Below are 16067 nucleotides of genomic sequence, written 5' to 3' on the forward strand. Positions count from 1 at the left end.
TGAGTCAAGGAGTAATGTAGTTGATAACATTCATATTTTATCTGATAGATAAAACTGAACTGCTAGCAATTTGTGCTTTGCGGTTAGCGAATTATTTCGCCGTGATAAAATCTTCACGTAAAACATAATATTTGTTGGATGTTAGATAACCAATTGATCTGAGATCATCTAACATTTCAACACATTTGTTGTCTATTTATGTGCTTACATTTCCAAACTCTTTTGATGGGATCATAGCATCAACCGGTAAACTATTTCAACTTGTGATTTATAGATTTTGAAAACGGAACCAAAAATTCCTTGTGTTTTCTTATGCGATCGAAATCAGATCTTCTAACGTATTGAGAATATTTCCATTCACTAAAAGCAGCCTCTCTAATTTTTCTTACAAAGTTCATCATTCAATTTTTATGAACATCAGCTATAACACTGTCTCTTATCAAACTAAAGTTTTTCTCAATTTCATATGGTGATGATAACCTATAAATTTTCAAAAGAGCCTCATTGCCATTCTTTTTATATCTTCAAATATCTTCATTAATTTTACTATATTATCTTCTTCCCAATCGATCCTAAAAGTGTAGTGTCCATAATGTACTGAATTTAGTTATTATACAATTTATCTTACTCCCTATTCATAATGTTTTGAAAGATATTGCTCAGACCATCATCAATAATATGATCAATTTGTTTTCTTTATAACCGGATTCTTTGTTTTGCAGCAATCGGATCAACTATTCGCTCAACAATTTGCTCAGCAACTTTCCTTTGTCTTTCTTCAAATCTTCAGGCAATCCTTTTTCTTTAAACTTTTCGATATCTTCCAGTGATAACGCAGACATATATGGATGTTGCCAAGTACAGCTTCAGTCACTGAGCTATATAAATGTCAAGCAGTTTCCTCTGCTGTCTGTTATTGACCACGAGGTTCATGTTGTAATTTCTTTTCAAATACAGCTCTCATTGCAACACATTTCTTTAGAACCTCTATTCGTTACTTGTCCATCTTTATAAGTATCTGTAAGATTAATTGTTCCAATTTAAATTTATGTCGATTCCACATCTGAGCATGCGATTTCAATTACGTGCTAGCTTATCAAATAAAAATAAATAATATTTTCCTTGGGCAGTAGTGTTATGATAAAGCTCAGCAAACTTATCTTTTAATTTATCTCTGTACTGCTTTCGTGCTATATGTTGTACGTCAATGTTATCGACAGCAGCGAATAACATAAAACAGCCTGTATTTCGCCTGATAAATCGATCGACTTTACAAAAACCTTGCGCCAGATAATCGGCATTCCATTTCCGATTGCGCAACAGTGAAAGGAAAGGTTTTATCTTATCCTTCTCGGCGTTGCTCAGCATCATGACATCAACGACAATAATGTTATGGTCGTCAGAATCTAGCTTTGTAACTGGATTAAGATTTTGCTGGTTGTTTCATGATGTTTCAGTTCGTATTTATAGTGTAAATAAGAACTCGATTTTTGTTTGAAAGGTCCTTAAGTAACAAATTCATCAGCAGGTTAGTTTTGCCTGATCCAGTACGTCCTACTATCAGATAATAACAGTCTGGTAGGTCGTGGTTATGTTGATGTTTGATTAATCGCTCATTGTCAAAGTTAATGATGCTCATTATATACTAGGTATTCACAAAATTTTATTAGGCGGTCAACGTTAAATTTTATCGTGCGTTAAGAAATTAGAATGAGCCGTTACACAAACTTTGGGACCTCAAAAGAAGAAAAAACTTCAACTACTGAGGATGGCGCAGAGTTAACAAATTATCTCCAAATATCTGGAGATAATGACAGGTAACTAAAGTATGTCAGGTCAGTGAGTGCTAGACCTTGAAACACATCCTTCTGTCAACATAGTTAGCACACAAGCAGTAAGCTATTCTTAACTAAAGTTATGCTTGACGGGTGGAACAACTACTGGCGTTTTAGATATTGGCGCTAATAAAATAACAACTATATATTATCCAACCATCTGATATATACAAAACCAAATCATATGTTGACTTGACATCAATTACTGCAACAAATAATGCGTTTGATATCTCAAGCTATATCTGGCGGGTCAGAGTGGTTCACAAACGAAGAAATAGATGACATATGGATCAAAATAGTGTCCAGCAGCTGAAACAATATGGAAATTTCAATTACGAGGACGACTAAATGCTATTGTTGGATCGATATTTACCTAGATATTAGATATTAGAAGCATCGAATGATAATATAATATGGATTACGCTGTATATGACATTGGTTGTCTATATTACTGCTTTCTTCAATTTACACTTGAGCCTGCATTTACCCCCAAAAAGTACTAGTATTTCCGGATTTATGTTGACGGTGCGGATGATTCATATTCAGATTGGTCGACGTTTCAGATATATACAGTTGACGATTTAATGTGATTGTAATGTATAACTATGTTGACCCTCCATCTATCCGAGTTGGAAAATAGTTTTGTAACGCGATCGCAATATCTGATGTTGATCAGCTAGTCCCAGATATTGCCGAGGAAAAAAAAGCAACAAATATGATTGCTCGAAAGGAAAAAAATCAATTTTAATTTCACCCGGTTTAAATGAGAACAGGGGCAACTTTGTTAGAGTTGCAGGAATGAGGGACACTCAACTAAAACACGCAATCAGAGACCTTAATATAATTAGTAAATACTGTCCTATAAGTGATTATGAGGACAACGATTAAATGTTGAGTCATTGTTGATAAATACGTTGCTTGAGCTAAAAATAGAAACTATTTTGATGATTGACAAATCCAACCTTGTTGAAATGAAATATCATGATGGTAAAAGGCCTGAACAAGAGCGACTGAAACGTTTTATAATGATGTTTATAAGATTGCTCTAACAAGGAAATATAAGCACTTAAAATAGTAGGCTCAAAGACACATTTGTTGAACGTCGAATATTTCGTGTAAAGACTATTATGAGAAACAGACGTTGTTGAACATGGTTGATAATAACCTGCTAGCAACAGCATATCTAGTTCGAATAGACTCTCTCATCAGTGATAAAAAGTATAACTTATATCATAATAATGCTGCACTAAACGTAATATCAGATACGGAGCATATGATTGAGGCATATGATGGTATCGAAAGAGACATGTTTTCTCAGGAGAATGATGATATTATAAATGTAAAGCCTGGCATTGATGAAGAATATGAGGCGCATGATAGTTTAAAAAAAAATGCGTGGAAAAACTAAATAACAAAATGGTTGCTAACACTAAAACATTTGTCAAAATTTCAGATTTCGATGTTGTGCATTTCTAGTTTGAAGGAAATCTTCCTAATTATTTTTTTCTTGTACTCTTTAACAAAAACTGTTTTCTGCTATGATCTGATGTAGCGTCTGAACGTCTATTGAAATCAGCAAAATACGGAATTATTTCTTATGCTAGTTGCTAGTTGTGAAAGCGCAGACGTCAACTCAACACAAAGAATCACGATAACCCAGTATTTTAATTTTTGAACAATTTTGAATCTGAATACTGATTAGTCCCATCAATATGCTAATTTTAGCGACAATCCATAATTCATACTTGATATTGTTTTTTTTATATAAAAAACACCATAAGTACATTATTTGCTATATAATGCTAAGAAGATGGGATTTAAATGCCCTTTCCCAAAGCAGCAAATCAGAGCTGTCCTGGGCGGCATTTACATTACCGACAATCTCAAATTCATCTACCTCGGATCCTTTCATTTTGGGTGATTATCGTCTATTTCACCGTATGGTTACATCTTTCCACAAGCTTTGACATCCATCACGTACAAAAACAGGTGCACTTTAAACCAGGAACTTGTTGGCTTGATGATTAATTTTGTACATGCACCGTACAAATGCTTCACGGATAAAAAGTCAGTTAAAATTACATTTACATAGATCCACGGCGTATTGTACATATATGAATTAATGGAAGAAGGAAAGGAGAAACAATAAGATGCCTCCTATCTTTTTCATACGACTGACAAACGTCCAGTGCTGCTAATGTCTGATTGCTTTGTTTGTTCGTACATTACAGAGACTCGTTTACGATTGCTTTGTACAAAGCACCTTCATGTCAGTAGTACGTAATCGAAGAACTTATACTTTGCTCTTTTGCCACACTACGACCATTATTTATTATATCATGGTCACATGACAACTGTCCATGAAAAATTGAATTACCACCTCAGCCATTTACCAACCCATATATCCACCTACTCAGAAATGAGAAAATTTAGTCAAGAAATCCTAATGCGCTAGTTCTTTCGGCACAATTTATTTTTCGAGCCCAGCTAAGGTAACTGCTGAAAGCAATGCGCTATCTGCATCCATGACTCTTCATAATCCCTGACTCTACGATATATATATATATATATATATATATATATATATATATATATATATATATATATATATATATATATATATATATATGGGGGGATTTAACGCGAATGATCAGAGCATGCTAATATAAAGCTCGTGGAGGAGGAACTCGGGATACCCCAGTAAGAACCACCAAGTCGCGGCAAGCTCAATACATGTTTTCTCATAGACCCTCCTTGGCCGATCCCGGGACTTGAACGCAAGCGGACATAGGTGATATGACGTTGATTGGTAATGGCGGAGATTTTAGATTTCTCGGCCTTCTAGGGTGTATATCTATCTATCTATCTATCTATCTATCTATCTATCTATCTATCTATCTATCTATATATATATATATATATATATATATATATATATATATATATATATATATAGATGTATATATATATAAACTTCATGTGTGTATAACTTCATGAAACTTATAGGTTACTAGCCGTTGTATATACGTGCGCCAGGTTTAGATTTGTAAGTATACATTGTGGAATAGTTTTAGAGTTAATTTAATAGCATACATAGCAATCAATACACTTTACACACGTGGGATAGATTCGAGAATGCACATTAAGGACATTGACCTTACGAAAATTATGCCGATAATGGTCGAGGCAACCCAGTTAAGTTCTTTTACCGGTGCTGGGTTAATTTCAATCATGTACGCTGAATACAATTAAAGTATTGTCATGCCCTTACCTTGCCAGGAACACATATGGAAGATGCAGTCTATGGAGACAAATACTAGTGTGCTCATCATTTTCTACACTTATGATCACTTGAGGATTTTCTGCCCTAACGTTGATGTACCCTAAAATCCTTCGCCGAGAAAGCTACATTGATTAATTTAGACTCGTATGAGATCACTCTCCTATCGCAACTAGGAAGTAAAAATATCCAGCACGTATTGTGATTTTATCTGTTGCTCAAAAGGATGACAACCCAGTTTTTAAACAGGTTCAATGTGTTTTATTTACCTGAACTGAAACAAGATGCTGGATTCATTCATATGCAGTTATGCATATCAATAAATGGAATGACATACGCACGGACGATATAGGGCTTATCAGGAATTGGATAGGTTATGCTGGCATTAAGTAGCTCAGATTTTGGAAACAATCCCACATCTCTTTCTCTAGAAGCAGGCTACATTGCTAGTTTTCGATTTTTAAACGCTACAGTAGCACACTATTGTAGTTTACAACCCATAATGAATACTATGCTCTACTATGGCAAAATATACAGTGAGAGACCTTGTAAATAATTTGTCGTAGTTTTAATGCATTTTTAATATTGGCGCTTATTATTTGTACGATATTGAACAGTGAACAAATATGTTTGGATGTTTAGTAAATGTTTGAAAAAGGATATAAATAAATATGTATTAGCAGATTAATGAAGAAAAGGTTAAACAAATATCAGTTCAAAGGAAATAAAAATTGTACCATTATAATATGGAAATAATATCGTACTATAAATTACACACACTCTTATAAATTAGAACCTATAAAGCAAATAATTATGTAATTAATAAACAACGAATATATCTTGATTAGGGGTATGTTGTTATAGGGCGAAGAAGACTCGTTCTTACAAAGTAATAGCCATTATTACATTTGAAAATTAATTCTTATAATTCAGTCTGTACATGCAAATCACAGTCTATTCTTATATTTCTCACGTCACAAATGCTGCAGCAGTATATTCCAATACCTTGTCAAAACAAGAACGAATTCGGTGCCTCATAATTCTGCGTATCGCAATTATTGGGAGGAAGACAATTAATCAACTATATAAACAAAAGTTTAGAGCGTCGAACTCACTGTTTTAACACAGCTTAGCAATATGCTAAATGATTGCATCATCGATGTAAGCATCGTAATAATCTAGACCAGGTATAATTATGTTGATTACACGTTGCAAAGTACAAGACGAACAAATCGCTTTATATTGATTGGAGTGTTTCAATGCTCCAGAGTGACAAATGACAAAATTTCCACTACCCTTTGCGTCTGTGGAATTTACCAGAATCCTTTATAAAGGTAAAATTGGGTTACATATTTTGCATTTCCGGTTTTGTCAATGCAGTCATCGATTCTTGGCAATATAAATAAACCCGTTTTTGTCACACTGTTCCCCTTTCTATTGTCTGTGCACAAGCGATAAGTATTATCTGGATTCAATACCAGGATACATGCTATACTTCAGTGCCTTTTACTCGGTCTGACAAATCATTCTTCAGCAAATATTAATTTTCTATTTCAAACAATTCTGTGTGAAAAGGTTTGTCCTTTACGGATGCTATTTCATAGGTGTGGAATCTATAATTTCAAAGTCATGGTAGATTGTATTTGTCCGTGTAGGATCATCTGGCAACAAGAACTCATATGTTCAAGTAATAGTGCTATAATTCCATTTGTATCTTGTTGCTGCGGATGTAAAAGTGTCTGTTCCAGATTATTCATAATTTCTGAATTCCGAAGATAGTTTGCGACAGTCTGATTGCATCACGTCGCTAAAATCTTCACAGTGTTAGACAGGGACAGTTAAATTAGATGCATAATTAACCTGGCTTTTCCTATCAACATTGCGAGACACATTTAATATATTATCGTCCCAGGAGTACTAATATTGAAATGTAACTCATTTATTTTCTTTCTACCTTGTAAGGACTATATAACCTAACATTAACGAAATTCTGAAAAATTCCGTAAAAGGGATTGGACTGTAGAACCAAACTGAAAAGTTCTCTCCATTTTAGTTATGTCGAACTTTTAAAAGTTCGACTTTAGTTACCAATTGCCTAAATCACGCATAACTTGCTAGAAAATTGCAGTCACAAAATGTGACGCTTCATCAGATTGGGTGAATTTGGGCAGAAGAAATTTAGTAAAATCTTTATCAAAGCTTTTTACTATTGTCTAATTTTAATATTTCTACAAGGAATTGCGTCCATAAATCTTCTAGATTAAAACATTATATTCAAACATTATTGGCTGCCTGACGTGATCTAAGGTAAGGTCTCGACACAACCATTATTCTGCTAAGTGGTTCGTTGAATTCAGCAATAGGTTACAGATGAGAGTTCTTTATCTTCTGATCGGGTTTTCCTGGTGACAAGATCTACAATATTCACAAAAATTAATTGTACTATTTGGTCAAAAGAAATGGTTCAATATCTTGTGAACAGTCTTACTGATCCCTAAATGGCCAGCGAAATGAATTTCATGAGGAAGATTATGAATGTACAGTCTGTATGACTTTGGAAATAATATTTGATAGGTCACCGACCATTCCTCACCAACAATCACCTCATATAGTCGTCATTTTCTCACAAGGATCCCATTCTTTACATTTTTTGCTGAACTAAAATGAGTCTTATGATCTTTTCCGTGTTCAAAGATAAGTGATTGTTGTTTGTCATCCTGATTATAATAACGAGAATGAGCAATGAAAAGAGGATCCCTGTGATCAATATATTTTAATTTATCCAGACAAGGAGAAAACATGACCTCACTAAAAGCCTGTCCGAAACATGTGTCAGCTAAAGGAATAATGTTCTGATCAACATCATTCTCAAGAGCTGTCTTTCATATAGCTCTATGAAATGCACAAAGTGGGTATAAATCAGGTTTCGTTTTCAATAGGATCTGATCCAACCCTATTCCCACCTAGAAAACTGGCTAGTACTACATGATTACCCTCGCTAAACAGACTAAACTGTTTAGACTGTCACGGGTATTGAGAACACTTCTGATGACAAAATATGCACAATGGAGAATAATAATAAGAAAGCCGCACTCTACCTCTTGTATAATAACGATTTCATTAGAAGACCTATCAGGAAAAGGCAAATTACTTGAGAATAAACTGCATCTGAGAAGCTCTGTGTCCCTTAAAGTTTTAATTGCGATAGGATTCGCAGAACCATTCCCGAATTAAATAGAAGAGTTTGACATTAATTGTTTATATTTCCCCCATAATAAAATCAGACTGGAGTCTGTTTGAGCTAACAAATATATTATTTTCAATACATGGTTGTGATCTTTACCTCTTAGAAATAAGTGCTTTTTCGGAATATACCTGGAATAATTCTGTTGCTTATTGTTAATTGAGATATAAAGTGCCCTTTCTTCTAGCAAACTGATACACGTAGGAAGAGATAATGTAGTCTGGTCAGTCTTATCATAAACCTGATGTCTAAAATTTGTGCCAGATTGAGATTCGGTAGTACTCGTATTATGCTTAAATATAGTTTGCCAGAAGATTGCTCAATGAAAGATTTACGGACAAATTAAATTTAAGGAACAATCGTCATCTGTACCTGTAGCATTTTAGAAAGTTTCGATGTTGTCTTTTTCAATGCAAGTCTTAAAGTCACTATAAGCACAATTCTTGAAGTTTTAAACTAATATGAGTCTACTAAGAATTTGGTAATCTTAACCAACTTTCTTGTATATGTACCACCTTTCAAACAGTTAATGTTTTTCTCTTGCAAATTCGACAGGGTGTGTCCAGTTTTCTTTTATATAGTTCCTCAACGTTTGTGGATACGCCCCAGGTACAAAATCATAACCCTTTAATAAACACTCCTTAACCAGGTCATAATCGTCACTTTCCAGTACTGACAGGGAAGTGTAGATGTCACGAGCTTTGCCAAGAAGTGCAATTTGTAATACAGTCCAATGCACGCTTGGCCGTTTAAAAATTTCAGCAATGCATTCAAAATGAGGAACGTATATAGCTAGTTCTTTTTCTTTAAAAGGGAGTACTAAACTAATATTTTAGGAACAGCAAAAAGCTTGAATCTTGTTGTCCGGTGGCGACTTGCTTTTCACTTGCTATTTCTAATTCCTTTAATTTCAAATGAATGATTTTCCTTCTTTTTCTTCTTTCTGCACCTGCATTTTCTCTCACTTTCCTTGTAATCTAATTGCATTTGTCTCTCTTCTTCTTGAAGCTGCAGAGTCTATGTCTGTATTTCATTCTTGACTTTTAATTTTAATTTCATGACTTTCATGTACCAAATAGTGGACTGAAACATTTTATTTCTTGTTTCATTACAGAAACATTTGCCTCAAAAACATTATATTTTCTGGCAATATGGATCAATTAATCCTCATTCAAGGGACCTAACAGTTCCTGATTTGGATTTGAAATAAAGTTCTCCACATTATGTGAAATGTGAAAAGTATGTTGGTAGCAGTAAAGATTTCTAAAATATGAAATGATACATTTGACTAGGAAAATACCCCAAACAAGGTGAATTTAAATTACAGAAACAAATATTTCTGAAATATCTTGCAGAAATTCCTTATCGCAAGGACGAGCGTCAGTTTTCTATTAGCTTATAGCACGAACAAATAAAGTCTAGAAAAACAAGATTATCTAGTCCTCTACTTGACCTTAGGACACAAATAGTAGTTTTGAAAACAAAAAGCTATTAACTAATGGTAGAAACGTAATGTTTGCAAGATAGAATCTCAGTTATCATTAGAAAGTATATCACTAGAATTGTTAAGATGTGGTAAGCCAAGTATGAAATAATGTGTGCATGCAATGCGCATTTATACAAATATGCTTGGTTCAGTTAATGATTTGATTGCTTTTTGATGTACAGATCGTACATTACTCCTTCGTTCATATGGAACGTAATTGTTTATATCTTATGTCAATGCCTTATTTTTGTTAATTATATATGATCGTGCTCGGGTTTCTCTACAGCGTACAAGTATCTAAGACAGTGTTTCATTCATTTCTTTAGCTATTTTTAAACATTCAGTTCGATTTACCCATTTCGGCACATTTCTTCACCAGCAAAGTGCTCGTAGTGAGAAACCTAATCACATTAAGCTCTCGTTCTATGGAATACAACTGAAAGGCTGATTATACTACGGATGTTCAGGTAGGAATAATTAGTACTGTTTATCGCTACATTTATATAAAAATATTGGCACAATAAGTGAACCTATTAGAGAGTCAAATTTCCAATCAAATTCATCAACAATATCAATGATATAAATTTCCAAGGTCACAAGACCACATTCACATGTCTACCCAAACGATTTTAATGTGCAACCTATATTCATGAAGAAATTTTAAATGCACAGTATACATACATATATATACATAACACTATACAAGTGAAATCATTATTTTTTTATTTCTATATAATTCACAAACTGTAACGTATATAAACCGTACTTGTGGATGAAATATTAATCATATTTTTGTACAAATTCCATCATTTGATCATCCTTGGTGGCAGAACTGTACCTTATTCATAGATGTGCATAAATCCTTTACGTTGATAACCTTGGTGATAGTTGTAACACTTGTTATATTCCAAAATCTGTTGTTTCATTCTAAAGTCGGATAACAGGACAAGCAGTCAATCAATCAAACAATGAATGTCAGCAACAAAACAATGTAAATTGACCATACAGATCTTAGGATAGCTGTATATAAATCTCCATGGTGGTCGAAAGTAAATAATAATCGCATGTTTTATGGAGGAGCTGTCTCTAATAAGATATTTTGATTGGTTCTAATTCTTTGACAAAATGTCAAGGTAATATCATAATAGTACATGATATTCCTTTGCATATTAAACCGTTCTATAATAGAGGTCGAGCAAGACTTTCTGTATCTTTCTCTGACATGACAGTGGAATACCTTTACATGATTAAAGTATGTAAACTCATATATATTTAAAACTTTTTCAATTTTCAAAATAACCATAACGTTTGTATTGTAGGTTCCAAATACTAACGTTTAATCCTGGTTTCAAGAAAGATAGTTTACATTAGGTAATTGTTTGCTTAATTTAATCCTAATTTTGTCATGAGGTCATGTTGAGGAATATATAATCTTATCACTGGAACGATTATTGAATCGTGATATAACCTTAATGCAAAATCAAGATAGTATTGTGTACAGTATTTGATTCCAAATTATTTCGTCTTTGGAAATGAAAACGTGCTCTGATAACATTCTTGAAATAGGGATTTGAATGTCTACCGAAATTTCAAATAGGATATCTTCTTGAAATGCATTATTGTGTTTCAACAAAAGACCGTCGTCACATCAACACTTTCGGAGCCATCAACAAGCACATCAACAAGTTCAACTTGGATTTAAGTTTATTTTTTCCTGAAGTTTATTCAGAACGTTTACTATTTGGTCTTTTGTTTGTAATTCTATGATTGTTTTGGATTTAATTCGCAATACTGTATGTTCTGTTTTCAAATCACACTCTGTGTTCTAGAGAAATAAATCTTTTGTTGAATTTTACAAATCTTGTAGCTCTTCACACTTTTCTGCTACTTATTTTAGGAGCAAAGACTTGTAACACTAGCTTTCTAACAGCAGGTCATTGTGTTTACTTTGGTACTGTGCGCCAATGCAACCCTGGTAGTTTATTTAACGCCGAGGCAACTAGGGGTAAAGTGTTTTGCACAAAAGCTGAACATTGTACCCGACCATGGATGTCTCTTTGCGAACTCGCAACCTTTGACTTGCGAGTCTGGAACACTAACCATTGAGCTACTAAGGCTTTCAAATGCAACCTATATTTACAAAGTTACTCTTGTCTACAAAATAAAACACAGATCACTTGTGCCACTACATAAAAACTCATTTTAAAATGCATATGTAAAATGATATATTAATTCGACAATAGTTCGTAGCTATTGATACATTAAAGCTGTCTGTATTAATAGTTCTTACCGTAAAACGTAGCCTAAATTACATTGTATTTTGGGTTGTACAGTTAATTGTACGTTCGTGCAGATAAAACGTCGTTTTAATTAGTTTCCATTCTGTCCCAAGAAGCAAACGGAAAGGATTTGAATTATGTTTTCTCAAATCCTCTGACTGTCCAAAACTACTAAACCAAGAATGAATCAGCAAGATAGCACGTTGGATGTGACCACAATGATTGTTTCGACCCTGTGCATATAAAATATCTTCCAATTTTAATATAAATATAAATATAAATATATATATATATATATATATATATATATATATATATATATATATATATATATATTCTTCTCAGACTAAAAGTTATTTCTCCAAAACTTGATACGAGATGGATGAGATTTATATACGCATTAAGAAACAGCTTTCCAAAATTGGCCTTTGTGTGGCATTTCACTCTTATAATCCTGATATTTATACCTAAGTGCTGAAGTTGTTTTCATTTATGGCACATGAAACTTGGATATTCAACTTTATGCGTTGGAACTCACACCATCTAAATTACTTTCACGCCCTTGTTCCGACCGTCTTGAACATGAACAACAAAGCCAAAAAAATCAAACTATAACTTAAAATACAAACGAACATGTAAAGCACTATTGGATCAAATGAAGTAATTTCTTTCATTTTGTTTGCTAAATGTCACATGTTCATGACGGAATTTTGATATCAAACTGGAATGTAAGCACTAAAGATATATTATGTTAAATATAAAACGTATTTTGATCAAAATAAAGTTTAAATTGTTTTAATTCATTCTAAACAAGAGAACGGGAAGTTTTAGTTTTAAATGGGCAAGTGCAAGTTTATTCATTTTATAGAAGTGTTTATTTGATATTCTTCTTGTTTGAAAATTGAAATAAAAAGACAACGTTGCCTATGACTGCTGAGCTCAGTTCTAATCTTACAACTCCAAGCTGGTCAGGAGGGCATCGAAAAAACTCGTCCTTAATTATACAGTGACATGATGGAACAGTATGGAACGAAGTGCCCAAACGGTGAAAATGAGTCAATTTATAAAACATCCTAGTGTACTATAGATGAAATAAATATTAGTTTGACTCTTAAGGCAGACATATTGAAGTTGTTGCTTTTGTAACTAAAGTGTGTTACAATAAAACGGTATTATCAGATGTAAAATTATTTTACACAACTGAGTAGGACTTTGCATGAGTGCTTATTTCAATTGAAATCAATGAAGTGTTTTAATAATATTTAAAGAATCGCAACATATTGAAACCATTCAACGTATTTCATTAATTTCCTTAGGTATAATCGTAAATTCAATATTATTTTATATGTATCAAACGACAATTATACCGATGTTAGTTAATAGCAACCGCAAATATGGGATTACAAATTTACTTTAATAACATTCGGATGCCTTGGTCATTAGGTTATCACCTTATATATCACCATGCGGTCATTTGCTCTGTCTCTAGATGTTTATTAACGTGCATAATTTTGGAAAATAGCATATGGGTATATATATATATATATATATATATATATATATATATAAAGAGACACCGCCTTGGCTCAGTTACAGGCGTCTCAGCCTCGAGATCGAAATAGTGCCTGTTCGAGTTATACCATCAGATACATCCAGGTGGGTCAAAATGGTATTGTTAATATTGCTCGAAAAGCACTTTGCTCCAATTTAATCGCCCCTAAATAACCTACTTAAAATACCAACCAAACCAATGTAAATGTACATTATACACTAGCCATTCGGCAACATTTTTATGATCTACCCATTTAATCTTACACGTCTGTTTTGGCGTACGATTACAGATGTTCAATCTGTTATTGGGAACGGTTTATCTCTATGCATTTTAAATTATTCACAAATACTGCCCGCTCGTAATTCTAAGATATATAGTTATATTTGGTGAAAATTGCCGTTTTCGGTTTTTGGGATAGTGGGTGAATACGTTACGTTGCGAAGGACAGTTTTTGTGCATTTCACGGTATCTAGGCCGAGATATTAGGTTTAATTGTCGTGGACAACATAATCTTGAACATAATGTTTGACAATCAGGTCTCTTATGACGCTGCTATGCAAATTGACATGAAACATAACATGAAAGATAGAGATAGCGAGAGAGAGACATAAAGATAGACAGGACAGACAAACAGACAGAGCAGTAATTTGTCGCTTAAATATTGTATTGAAATTTAAAACGTCAAACAAAGTATTAAAGATGCATGGATTCATGTCAAATTCAAAGCATGGTTAGAAATGCACTACGTTTCGACAATGGTTTACGCCACGAGACATCCCACAACGTAAATCTTTATAAAATACTAAGCATACCTTTCAAAAATATCGGTAAGTAGATTTTAAGAAAATGGGCGACTGATTCGTGCATATATGTTCAGTATTGCATATAGTGCAGTCCAATTACAATTGCCCAATTGAAACTCCGCTTATACAAGCGTAAATAATCGATTAGAGGTTAATTAATTTTGACACATGTTTATTTAAACGCTTATCTGGTAAAGAATGACAATAACAGTATCAGATACATTATATATGAAAAGACACTATTTAGAAATTGTGCATAAGACTTACTCATAAGCAGTAATTCATTAAAAGCGATATTGAAAACAAAGGATACACATTGGAAAAACAAAAATTAAAGCAACCTAAATAATTATGGAAGAAACCAAAACGCATGCTTCATTGCATAAATTCCAACAGAATAAAACATGAACAGAGTGGTTACAAGTAGAGAATAGTAAATCGGAATAACAGAGGTGTAATTGTGAAACGATATAAATATAAATACATTACAAACAAAATTAAATTATTCATTAGAGGAAAACACCCCAGCGAAATAAAACCTTTGATGATGCTAGAAAAAACGTTAAATAATTATTTCGCTTACACAAGAAGAATACATATATTGTTAATTTTCATATATATATATATATATAGATATATATATATATATATATATATATATATATATATATATATATATATATATAATCAAATTATTTAACTACGTAAATTATTACATGCATACTGGTCATTTTCATGTATATAATTCATACATAATTAAAGAGATATACGCATTGCACACAAAAATACTTGCACACACGCATATTTAGTTTTTTACATAACTAATTACTTACTACGTGTAACTGCTGCTTATATCATTGCCACCTTCTTCTTATTTGTTTCAGTTCTTCCCAATTGTATAAATATATATAGTCGAGTCTCTTATTTAGCCAATGTTGGTATGTGAGAGAGCTTTCCAGTAGTTCTTGTGGGTCGGTGGTTCTTTCCGGGGTTTCCCTGGGTTCTTCCTCCACCATTAATACTGGCCGCCATGTATAACCTATCGTGTGCTGAAAATTGGCGTTAAACCCCACAACAGCAACAACAACAACAAGATAAATATCTACAATATAATTACAGATGTCTATAATGCTTGATGTTTTCTATGCAAGCCACAAAACTTCGAATAAAAGTTTTAATTTTACAAGCACATATGTAGTTTTGCATTAGATTTAAGCTTACAACCGTTATTTCAGGTTCTGATGCAATTTATTTCCGAATAATATGGTATTTTTTGTTAATTCTAACTCAGTGTAACATTTGTTTTTTGGACCTAACCAAAAATGTATGAATACTGTTTTCACAAGAAATGATGCAGTCTCTTCAGCTTCATTCAAAAATGAAATAATCCTGATTCAGATATTTTCATTTTCAATAGTGTACTTTTAGTACATATGTTTATGTGGATACCTTTTAATGACACTCTGAAGTGCTTTATTGTCAAAAGCAAAAGAAAAATATTGATCCACAATCTTCATGCGAGTAATTCATATTTAAAATATAGTTCCGTTTTTAGTTTTCATTTGAATTGGAGGTCTTTTAATGTATA

This window comes from Sinohyriopsis cumingii, chromosome 6 (genome assembly GCF_028554795.1).
Source record: "Sinohyriopsis cumingii isolate HCF-2022 chromosome 6, ASM2855479v2, whole genome shotgun sequence".
Lineage (NCBI taxonomy): Eukaryota > Metazoa > Mollusca > Bivalvia > Unionida > Unionidae > Sinohyriopsis > Sinohyriopsis cumingii.